The sequence below is a fragment of the Leucoraja erinacea genome, chromosome 6 (genome assembly GCF_028641065.1).
Source record: "Leucoraja erinacea ecotype New England chromosome 6, Leri_hhj_1, whole genome shotgun sequence".
In the NCBI taxonomy this organism is placed as follows: Eukaryota; Metazoa; Chordata; class Chondrichthyes; order Rajiformes; family Rajidae; genus Leucoraja; species Leucoraja erinaceus.
The window spans coordinates 44,075,509-44,088,380 of NC_073382.1; the positions used below are offsets into that span (position 1 = coordinate 44,075,509).

Sequence of the window (12,872 nt, forward strand, 5' to 3'; positions counted from 1 at the left end):
ATTTAGAATGTACAATTTTGACTGGATATTTTTAATGTGCACTTTGGAGGTTGAAAATTAGCTATAAATTGTCATGCACTCCACCAGTATTTACATCCTGAAACCACATATGCTGAACACATTTCAGGGAACCTCTGATTCAGATTCTGTGTTTGATGTCTACCTTATGAGTTCACATAGTGCATTAATTAATAGAAAGGGAACAAAGTGCATCTAGCGGTTTACCTGCCTTTCATATACAGCGGCATTGCCGATTACTCAGGAGCCTCAGCTGCTTTGCATTAGTTTGCACCCCCATTATCTTTTATCACTGCCCTCTGAGGTAGGACTGAAACTTAACAAGGGCACTGCCGCCATTGGCAATGACAACGCAATGGCAGGTAAATTTCTTCCCAAGCTCCAAGAGCAAACTGCCAGAGGTGAAGACATTTGCTGCTGTGATTTCATATAGCATAGAACAGTGGAGCACAGTAACAGGCCGTTCAGCCCACAATGTTTGTGCCGAAAATTAAGCCAAGTTAAACTGATTGCATCTGCCTGTACATGGTCCATATCCTTCTTTTCCACGCGCTTCCATGCACCTATCTAAATGCCTCTTAAACACCACTATCATATCTACCTCCACCACCTCTGGCAGTGGGTTCCAGGCCCCCACCGCTCTCTGCGTTAAAAAAATTGCCTCCATTAAACTTTCCCCCTCTTGCTTTTAGCTATGCTCTCTATTGTTGGACATTCCTCACTGGGAAAAAGGTTCTGACTGTCTACCTGATTTACACCTCTCATAATAATTTAATAGATAGATAGATAGATATAGAGATATAGAGATAGATAGATAGATAGATAGATAGATAGATAGATAGATAGATAGATAGATAGATAGATAGATAGATAGATAGATAGATAGATAGATAGATAGATAGACAGACAGACAGACAGACAGACAGACAGACAGATAGACAGATAGATAGATAGATCTTACTTTATTAATCCCCTTATTCAGAGGAAATTCAGATGTCCTTGCAGCACACTAATAAAAATACAACAGAGCATTCAAGATGTTTAGCATTAAAACATAAAAACATCCCCCACAATGGTTCCCACTGTGGGGGAAGGCACAAAGTCCAGTCTCCATCCTCTTGTCCACCCAGAGTCGGGCCTATTGAGGCCTCCACAGTCGCCGTTACGGGGCCCGATGTTCCCGGCCGTTCTCGCCGGGTGATGGTACTCCTGCGTCGGGAGAACCATCAGCGGTTTGGAGTGCCAGGAACGACCGCCTTCTTACCGGAGACCGCGGCTTCCAAGCCAACAGACCGCGCTGGACGGAGCTTCACACAGATCACACACTGGCGATCTCGGCGAGAGATCCCAGGCTCCGGGATGCAAAGTTCAGCGCCGCAGCTGGCCGCTCCACAGAACCGCGGCTCCACGATGTTTTTATCGGCGGTCCCAGCATACTGGAGTTCCAGCGCGGCGACTCAGGCAAGGCATCACCCGTTCCGCGATAGTGCTCCAGCGCTGTGCCGCCGCCAAAGCCGAGGTTCTGGCCAGGTCCCCTCAGGAAACATCGCTCCAGGACCCGCTGGTAGGCCGCGAGGACAGGGCGAAGGTGCTGCTAATATACTTCTATCAAGTCTCCTCTCAACGTCCGACGTTCCAGAGAAAAATCCAAGGAGAATTTATATACTTCTATCAAGACTCCCATCAACCTCAGAAGTTCCAGAGAAAAATCCACAGCTTTGTAAGGAAGCAGCCCACTGGTGACCAGTGTAGATTATCTGTTAACGACACAGTTTCAACAATAACAATAATTTCCCTTTGATCATTGTGGCTCTAATTTCCACATCGGAGCCGGGGCGCCATATTTCCACTATAAGAAGTCCGACAACACAACCAGCGTAAATTTTATTGAGTGGTTCAGTGGTAAATCCTGCCGCATCAGGTTTAGTTTCGATTTTGGAGATAAAGCATGGAAACAGGCCCTTTGGCCCACAGAGTCCAGGCCGATCATTGATCACCTGTTCATTCTAGTTCACTTTCTCACACACTCCCTGCACACAATGGACTGTAAATTATACAGAGGCCAATTTTACAGGGGCCAATTAACCTACAAACCTGCACGTCTTTGGCATGTGGGAGGAAATAGGAGCACCGGGAGGAACCCACGTGGCCACAGGGAGAACGTGCAAACTCCACACAGATAGCACCCAAGGTCAGGATCGAATCAGGGTCTCAGGATCAGCAGCTCTACCCTCTGCGCCACTATTCCTCTGTGTGTCTGCAGATCAGATACGCAGAGGAATGAAAATAATAGAATACATTGAATTCTTATGGTTTCCAATTTTTTATGACATTCAAATTTTATTTGAAGCTTGAATACATGGCATACACAAATATAATGCTGGATGATCAAATTATATGACATTTGTGAGGGAGAAAGTCCCTTTTACTTTTCACAATTTTTTTCTTCTTTGTAACCTTCCAACAGGCAAATAGCAGGTTGCATATTCCAAGTATGTTGAAGATTTACTGTGACGTCCTCTTTACACAACTGGGCTTTTTGTTTAAAAGAATTTCAGAATGCACAAGAATTTTGATCAAATTAAATTATTTGCAACATCATTCCAGAAATTTACTTTTCTAGTAGTCACTACTCTGTCCTTTCTTCCTATTGAATTATTGCATTCAAATGAGAGGAAGGCATATTAAAAATTGATTCAGAATGGGGCAGCACAGTGGCACCATTGTAGAGTTGTAACCTCACAGCACCGGAGACTCGTTTTGATCTTGTTTACTTATGCTGTCTGTACGGAGATTGTGCATTCTCCCTATGAGCACATGGCTTTTCTCCAGCTGCTCTGGTTTCCTCCCGCACTTCAAAGTATGTTTGTAGGTTAACCTGCTTCTGTAAATTGTCCCTAGTATGTAGGATATTTCCAGTGTACGAGGTGATCGCTGGTTGGCATGGACTCGGTAAGCCAAAGGGTCTGTTTCCACGCTGTAGCTCTAAAGTCCAAAAGTAAAATCGACCAGACCCGAAACGTCACCCATCCATGCTCTCCAGAGATACTGCCTGACCGGCTGTGTTTACTCCAGCAGTTGGTCTTTTTTTTCAAGGTTATTTACGGTTCCTGATAATTGATTTGTAACCAAGTAACTGTCCAGTTTACAGAGTCGCAGTGTCAAGTTACAATTCGGCTCCAATTTTCCATGGGCCAACACGGTTATTAAGCACAGCGATCTCCTGCTGGTTTCAGGACCAGCTCCTCACCCTGGCTTTATCTGCAATTTGAACCTAACGTGGCAAGTGATGAGTGAAGCAAATCACCACTGGGTATTGTTGCTTATCCCATTGAGCGTGGCAAACATAGGGATAAACGTCAACACCTCAATGCCTAACTTCCCACTTATTCTAATTGTCCCCCGTGCAAACATTCCCAAACAGTTCAGGTTACTTGCTCGTGAACTTGCAGTGAACTAATTATTAAATTGTGTGAAAACATTGATACATGATTGCTGATGGAAGGCAGATTGGTGACTGTAGCACTTAGTGGTTTACTACCTCTCCTGTTTGATTTCTAGTATAGTTATAGTCATACAGCACTGTAACATAGAAACATAGATAGAAACATAGAAAATGGGTGCAGGAGTAGGCCATTCGGCCCCTCGAGCCTGCACCGCCATTCAATATGATCATGGCTGATCATCCAACTCAGTATCCTGTACCTGCCTTCTCTCCATACCCTCTGATCCCTTTAGCCACAAGGGCCACATCTATCTCCCTCTTAAATATAGCCAATGAAATGGCCTCAACTATCTTCTGTGGCAGAGAATTCCAGAGATTCACCACTCTCTGTGTGAAAAATGTTTTTCTCATCTCGGTCCTAAAAGATTTCCCCCTTATCCTTAAACTGTGACAGACCCTTCAGCCCAACTCGTCTATCGCGACCAGCATGCCCCATCTAAGCTAGTCCCATTTGCCTATGTTTGGCCAGATTCCCTCTCCTATCCATGTGTCATCCATCCCTCTCCTATCCATCCTTCTCCTGTCCATGTGTCATTTAAATGTTCTTATAGTACATGCCTGAACGACCTCCTCTTGTTCCATATACCCACTACCTACTGTGTGGAAAAGTTGCCCCTCAGGCTCCTATTAAATCTTTCTCTTCTTGATTCCCCTACACTATGTAAAAGACTGTGCATTCACCCTATCTATTCCACTCTTGATCTTGGAGTATTATGCTCAGTTTTGGACAACCTGCTATAGGAAAGATGCCATTAAGCTGGTAAAAGTGCAGAGGATATTGCCAGGACTTGAGGCCCTGAGTTATAGGGAGTTATAGGGAGAGATTGGACAGGCTAGGACTTTATTCCGAGAAGTGCAGGAGGGTGGTGTGATCTTTTAGAGGTGTATAACATCATGAGGGGAATAGACAGGGTGAATGTAGAGATTATGTTTCCGCCAGGTTAGGGAATCAAGAACTAAAGGGTATAAGTATAAGGTGAGAGGGTGAAGATTTAATAGGAACTTTTTCAAAGAGGAAACAGAGTGCAAAGGGAACAAACTGCCAGAGGAAATAGTTGAGGCAAGCACAATAATAACATTGAAAAGACATTGAATAGGTATGTGGATAAGAAAGGTTTGGAGGGATATGGGTCAAATGCGGGCAAATAGAAATAGCTTAGATGGGCCATCTTGGTCAGCGTGGACGAGTTGGAATGAAGGGACTGTTTCCATGATTTGTGACTCTAAGTGCCATAAGAAGATAATGACCAGTGCAAGAAGTGTTTGTATTTAGAGTGCATTCAGAAAGTATTCAGACTCCTTCACTTTTTCCACATTTTGTTATGTTACAACCTTATTCTAAAATGGATTACATTCATTTTTTTTAAATCATCAATGTACACATAATACCACATCATTAAAAAGTGAAAACAGGTGTTCATAAATCTTTGCAAAGTAATTAAAAAGAAATAACTGAAATATCACGTATTCAGACCCTTTACTCAGTACTTTGTTGAGGCACCTTTGGCAGCGATTACAGCCTCAAGTCTTCTTGCGTATGATGCTACAAGCCTGGCACACCTGTATTTGGGTAATTTCTCCCATTCTTCTCTGCAGATCCTCTCAAGCTCTGTCAGGTTGGATGGGGAGCGTTGATTCACAGCTATTTTCAGGTCCCTCCAGAGATGTTCGATCAGGTCCAAGTCCGGGCTTTGGCTGGGTCACTCAAGGACATTCACAGACTTGTCACGAAGTCACTCCTGGGTTGTCTTGGCTGTGTGCTTAGGGTCATTGTCCTGTTGGAAGGTGAACCTCTACCCCAGTCTGAGGTCCAGAACACTCTGGAGCAGGTTTTCATCAAGGATCTCTCTGTACTTTGCTCTGTTCATCTTTCCATCGATCCTGATTAGTCTCCCAGTTCCTGCCGCAGAAAAACATCCCCACAGCATGATGCTGCCACCACCATTCTTCGCCGTAGATATGGTATTAGCCAGGTGATGAGCAGTGCTTGGGTTCCTCCAGATGTGATGCTTGCCATTCAGGCCAAAGAGTTCAATCTTGGTTTCATCAGACCAGAGAATATTGTTTAGGTGCCTTTTGGCAAACTCCAAGCAGGCTGTCATGTGCCTTTTACTGAGGAGTGGCTTCCATCTGGACACTCTACTATAAAGGCCTGATTGGTGGAGTGCTGCACATATAGTTGTCCTTCTGGAAGGTTCTCCCATCTCCACAGAGGAACTCTGGAGCTCTGTCAGAGTGACCATCGGGTTCCAGGATGCATCACCCATGGTCAGTCATGACCGAGGGGGCCTACTGTTCCTGTGTGTAGATTGATGATATAAAAAAAAAATTATGGCTGTAACGTAACAAAACGTGGAAAAAGTGAAGGGGTCTGAATACTTTCTGAATGCACTGTACAATCCTTATGCTCATATGGTAAAGCTAGCTGATTAAATATCTTACTGAATATTACACTAGACTTCTGCAGTTCAAAGTCGCTCTCTGAACAGAGATCAGCCGTGATCAGTGTAAGTTCACAATTACCATGTTGTAACTATCCCCTAATGTGGTATGATTGGCAAGGTCAGAATAGCATTGGACAGAATGTCTGGGATTTTATTGATTGTTAAAGAGTACAATATTTCCTAAAACACGCAGTAAAATTTACATCACAAATTTGTTCAAAATATTACGGCAGGGTCAATTACATAGAAGGGAGAAGTTCTTGAATGCAGAATCACATTAGAGCGGACTGTGTACAATGGGATCTCTGAAATGCAGGGTGTGATTGGGAGTGTATGACATAATGTAAAAATATGAATTGCTTCATTCCTCTCAAACAGTATCAACCTTCAGGAACAGATTTAATGTCGTGTACCCGATAACTACATCTTGTTAACCTTTGCAGGGGCATTTTTTAAATCCTGACAGCTTACCCCACAAATTATTAGCAAAATAGATAAGCTTACTGCAACTGTATTCAAGCGATTGGTTTGTTCATTGTTTTACCTTTGTTTGTACGATGGCTGGCGATGACTATGCTGACAAGAACTGAATGCTAATCTGAGACGGTGTGGGGTCTCTGATGTGCTGGGTTAAGTTGATGAGGCAGCAAGCGGCTGCTAAGTAGTGCTGCATTGCAGTAGTGTGTAGTCCTTGGATGTCCTTGCTGATCCGTTAATGTATCCAGAGAGTGACTGCTGTGATCGTCATTGATTCTGGACTACTGCAATACAGGATGTCTTGTTTCAAAATGAAAAAAACCCGAGATGCTTTAAGATCCTTAAAAAAAAAGATAAATTAAGTCGATGAATAGAAGCTAAAAAAGGTGGCATCAATCTCTGTTCAAGTTCAGATTTCAATTAATATTGATTGTTTTTTTAAAGATTACTAGTGTTACATATTTCACAGGAGGAGATGCACATTTTATTTAACATTATTAGCAGGCAAGCCATAATAAGCCATGATGGTGGCTAAACAGGTCTAATGCCAACAGTCAGGAATCTCTCTTCTTTGTTAGCAATATATAGCGGTAGATTATGTCTGCTGAGTTAAAAACAGGACACGTGAAAAAGAAGATGATTGGAGTTATTCCTGGAATCATTTTAATGCGGCATATAGGACAATAAATAGAAAACGTAAATCATAAGACGGACTTCAGAGAAGGAATCATATACCTGTCTCTTTATTGAAACAAATACAGAACTTAATTGCAAATTCCTATGGGGTTTAACAACTAGTTAGTGTAAAATATAAGTTTCAAGAGGTACGAATGTTTAATTGGTGGAGAGGGCGGGGGTAGGGGGAGCAGAGAGGGAGGGGGGGAGAGGGAGGGGGGACAGAGAGAGAGGGGGGGCAGAGAGGCAGGGGGAGGGGGAGCGGGGTAGAGAAGGTGGAGGGTGGAGAGGGAGTGGGAGGAGGTAGGGAGGGAGAGGCAGGAGAGGGTAGAGAGGGTGGGTAGAGGGAGAGAGGGGTAGAGAGGGAGAGGGGCAAGAGGGAGGGGGGTAGAGAGAGGGAGGGAGGGGGTAGAGGGAGAGTGACGGGGTAGAGTGGGGAGGAGGGACGGTAGAGAGGGAGAGAGCGAGGGAGGAAGAGCGAGGGGGTGGAGAGGGAGGGGAGTAGAGAGGGAGGGGGGTAGAGAGGGCGGGTGTGAGGGTAGATAGTGAGGGGGCATCTCCCTCCTCCACCCGTCCCCATCTCCCTCCTCCAACCCCCCATCTCCCTCTACCACTCCACTCCCCACCCCATCTCCTTCCTCCTCATTTCCCTCATCCTCCTCCCCTCACTCCCATTCCCTGCCCCAGGACCTACTCAGGTCATAGAGCAGCGCCAGGGCCTGCAACTCGGCCTGGTTCTTGTACTCGGGCCGGTCCTGGCTGTAGACTCCAGCCGTCAGCTCGGCTGCCGCCTGGGCTCCAGTGCAGGCCCCGACTTCATCTCCGGGCTCATCCCTGACCCCTGACCAAGGCTTGTCCTTGGTTCCAGCGGTGGCTTCTTTCTCGACCCCGGTCACAGCCCCATCCCAAGCCCTGGGCTCAGCCTCGCTCCAGCTCCAGCACCACCATCCCCGCCGGGCACCGGGCGTTGGGCGCTGCCACTCCTCGTTCAACTCGAGTGCTGGAGTGCCCCTCCCTCCCGGAGTGTCCCGTCCTGCCTTGCGAGTGCATTGTGACGTCACTCAATTTCTTTTTCTAACATGGGCTTCAGGCTGTTTTTAAAACTTTAAATGAATAAAAACTTTGGAAATATAGGTGGGAATGCGACGGGAAGATGTTTATCGCCTCAACGGGAAAAATGTGAGTTGGGTGTGAAAATGGGAAGGCTGTGGCCTAGCGTTTGGAAGAAAATAGGAATGAACCAGATATTCACACACACACACACACACACACACACACACACACACACACACACACACACACACACACACACACACACACACACACACACACACACACACACACACACACACACACACACACACACACACACACACACACACACACACACACACACACACACACACACACACACACACACACACACACAACAGCCACAGACAAGATAAAGTGTTTTAGTATTATAGAGATATGTACCGGCAATAGAACAATGACATTCCAACTTGCTGCAGCTTTTCAGGCAATAACACCACAAATAAATATAATACAATAAATTGTGAGTTACACTCAGTAACAGTGTAAACTGGAGTACAAAATACAACCTCTAAAAAGTCCATGGGAGTTTGGTGCTGAGGTAGGGTTACGGCTGGCATTACCGCAGAGTGGTTCAAGAGCCTCATGGTCGATAGAAGAAGCTGTTCTTGAACCTGGAGGTCATGGTTCTCTGGCTCCTGCCCCATCTTCCTGATGGTAGAAGCGAGATGACAGTGTGGCCAAGGTGGTGTGGGTCTTTGATGATATTAGCTGCTTTCTGCAGGCAGCACTTTCTGTAGATACTTTTGATGGTGGGGAGGTAAGGACATGTGATGGAGCAGGTAGTGTCTACTATTTTTTGCAGGCTCCGTAGTCCTTGGGCATTTGAGTTGCTGTACCAGACTGTGATGTAACTTTCTACCATTTACATATAGACGTTTGATAATCAGCGACATGCTGAATCTCTTCAAACTTCAGAGGAAGTAGATGTGTTGGTGGGCTTTCTTCCTAATTGCATCAATATGCTGAGCCCAGGACAGAATATCAGAGCTATGCCCAGGAATTTGAAGCTGTTGACTCTCTCCACTGCCGTCCTGCCAATGAAGACAGGTTCATGGTCTCTCGACTTTCCCTTCCTGACTGAATACCAAATTATTCTACAGTTGAAATTCTAGTTCTGATTCTTTGTAGAATATTTTGAACAGTCTGAAGAAGGATCCTGACCCGAAACGTCATCTGTCCCTCCACATTCCCTCCACAGATACTGCCTGAACTGCTGAATGAGAGTCATGGAGTATTTGAACATGGAAGCAGGCTCTTTGGCCCAACTTGCCCACACCAGTCAACATGTCCCAGCTACACTTGTCCCACCTTCCCGCGTTTTTCCATATCTCTCCAAACCTGTCCCGTTCATGTACCACCTAACTGTGTCTTAAATGTTGGGATAGTCCCTGCCTCAACTACCTCCTCTGGCAGCTTGTTCCATACATCCACCACCCTTTGTGTGAAAAAGTTACCCCTCATATTCCTAATAAATCTTTTTCCCTTCACCTTAAACCTGTGTCTCTGGTCCTTGATTCACTTACTCTGAGCAAGAAAAACTGTGCACCCGCCCGATTTATTCCTCTCATGATTTTATACACTTTTATATACTTTCCCTGTTTTGTCTGTTGTCACCTCTGGTCCATGATGAATGAGCATTGTTGACCACCATAGTTCACCAAGGTAAAATAAATTAAGCAGGTTCGTCTTTCATATTTGTCTACTTTGAACTGGCTGTTTGTTCCTGTGTCATTACCACACGGTCAATCTGTTATCAGAGTCTCTGCATGATTTGTGCTTTGTCTTCATGTGAAGGACTTCCGAGCTCTCAGATTCCCTTCACAGATCATTCCCAGGATATACATGACCCTTGCTCACACTTGTGGAATTGCCCAGGTAGTTCTCTTCAGAACAGCACCATTTCCAATGCCTGTGTCCTTGTGTGGCTCTGGTTTAAAAAAAAAATGTAATATTCAGCTAGCAAAAGGAAATTTCACAAGATGATGCAATTGAAGTCTTCCTGTCATGATCATTAGACATCCCAGGGCACCATTTGAAGAAGAACCTCCCCTCATGCCTCAGCCGAGATTAAACCTTTTGAGGCAGTGGACCAAATGTGACCTGTAATAGAAGATATGAAGGCACATCTCATAATGAGAGATTGGCTGTGTTAAATAGAGTCATGGAATCATTGAGCTTTACAGCACAGAAACAGTCTCTTGTTCACCTTAAAGATATCCCCTCTATTCTTTGATATTTCCATCCAGGAAAAAAAGTTGTGCCTCTCATAACCGGTTCTTCTCTCAGCCTCCGATGCTCCAGGGAAAACAACTCAACTTTGCCCAACCTCTTCTTATAGCTAATTCTCTCTAATCCAAACATCATTCTTGTAAACCTCCTCTGCACTCTCTCCAAAGCCTCCACATCCTTCCTGTAATGGGGCGACCAGAACTGCAAACAGTATGTTCATCTTCATAGGACCTGTGAACTCTGGCCATGCATTTGAGGTTTATAAGGACCTCAATCAGAACTTGATCATTCATTATGTTTGGGGTTGTATCAGTAGATTTCTGGACAAAAAGGGATGAAAAGGGATTAGGCAGAAAAGTGAATGAGTCAGAGGAACTACTGTGAAATTGAGAGACCTCTTTCACCTAAATAATGTTTTAATGGAACTGACCTGCAGCCAACAGCAATAAAATTGATAAAGAGTGCTAGAGTAACTCAGCGGGTAGACAGCATCTCTGGATGAAATGAATAGGTGGTATTTCAGGTCAGGACTGTTCCTTACCCGAAACATCACCTATCCATATTCTCCAATGATGCTGCCTGACCCATTGAGTTACTCCAGCATTTTGTGTTTATCTTTGGTGTAAATCAGCATTTGCAGTTCCTTTTTATTACATTTATAGCAATAAAATTGAATTTGAAGAAGGGACCTGAACCAATACGTCACCTGTCCATGTTCTTCAGAGATGCTGCCTGACCATCTGCGTTACTCCAGCTTTGTGTCTCTTTTTGTAAACCTACCTCTGCAGTCCCATGCTTCGAGCAGTAAAATTATTATGTAAGAACATGCTAGTGCTTTTGTTCCCTCTGGGCTGCTTTAAAATTCATAATCAGCTTGAAAATTGTGCAACATACATAAAAATATTTTCTTTCTGCCCACTCGTTATCAAATTAAATACACAATTAAATTGGCCGTGGTGTTGATAGCCGAACACTGTAAAATGCTTTCATTTGTGCAAGACTGACGAATGAGAAGTTCATACAGAGCTATGATTAATGTTTCCAATGTAATGAAAAATTCAGAAGGGTAAGTTTGAAGGTTTGCATCCTGATTCCATTTACCAAAGGGCGGGAGCAAAGCGTTTTTTTTATTGTGTGGCAGGCAGTTTAATGCTGGTGTCCTCCTGTCTGAGGGAACAAATGTATGCAGCTGAAGTTCTTTAGTGCACTGGCGATTTCACGTTCCCCTGGGACTAGTTACAAGGAGAGACTTCCAGCACTGAAGGTCACTTGGCCTCCACACAGCTCAGCACTTTTACCACACTGCCGTTAATGTGGAAAGCTGCCTCTCCTTTTCGTCCGTCGTTGCAAGCCTGTTTTGTTTGCTCTTTCAAATGCAGAGGCTAGTGCGGGGTTTGGTAAGTGCTCCCAGTGCCACCCACGTGTTAGGACATGCAGTATAAAGAGCCCGACTTAAATGCCTCAATGTCAGCGATCCCGTTCAGCCAATGAGAGGCAAAACAGGGTATTCCGGAATTTTCTGCCATGGATCAATGTTTACAATCAAATGCGTCTGGAACAAATTTGTGATCACAATCTGGTAAATTATTCAGCAACATTGGCAGCACACTGACCACGGCATTTCAAATCAGCTCTCTGCAGTATGGGCACAGCTCAGTGTATAAAGTCGTTCATCTCAAGGTTCGAGGGTGGCGGGAGGGGGAAATGCAAGCTGCTGAATAAGGAAGATAGAACATCGAACATGGAACAGTACAGTACAAGAACAGGCCCTTCAGCCCACTGTGAATGTGCTGAACATGATGCCAATACTAACCCAATAGACTTTTAAATCCCACTATTGTATCTGCCTCCACTACCACTGTGGAAAGAGTAAAAAGACTTGCCCTGTGAGTTCGTTGGCCAAAACTGCTGCCCATTCTCCAACCTTCCTTTCCTCGCGTTGATTTCTCCTTTTCCCTCATGATCCCCAGCCCTAGACTTAGTTTGTGTATTGTGTACTCGCAAATTGAACAGCCCTTACTCGATGTGGCAAGTGCCCCCCCCCCCCCCCCCCCCCCGCCCCCCTGTGTGCCCTTGCTGCTGAATGTTGGCAAGGATAGAGCGAACGTGGAGATGATGTTTCCACTAATCAGAGTCAAGGACCAGACACCATAGCAGAATAAAAGGATGTACCTTTAGAAAGGAGATGAGGAGGGATTTCTTTAACTAGAGGGTGGTGAATCTATGGAATTCATTGCCACATACGGCTGCGGAAGCAAACTCAATAGTCAATAGTCAATAGTCAATAGTCAATAGTCTATTTAATTGTCATTTGGACCCCTGGAGGTCCAAATGAAATGCCGTTTCTGCAGCCATACATTACACACAAATAGACCCCAGACACAACATAATTTACATTTTACATAAACATCCATCACATAGCTGTGATG

General features: G+C 44.7%; 1 protein-coding gene across 2 annotated transcripts in view; it reads left to right on the forward strand.

The window, feature by feature from the left end:
* The window catches only part of LOC129698026 (stAR-related lipid transfer protein 13-like), a 314,800-nt gene that overhangs the window by 137,362 nt on the left and 164,566 nt on the right, over nt 1–12,872 (forward strand). The window lies entirely within an intron of this gene.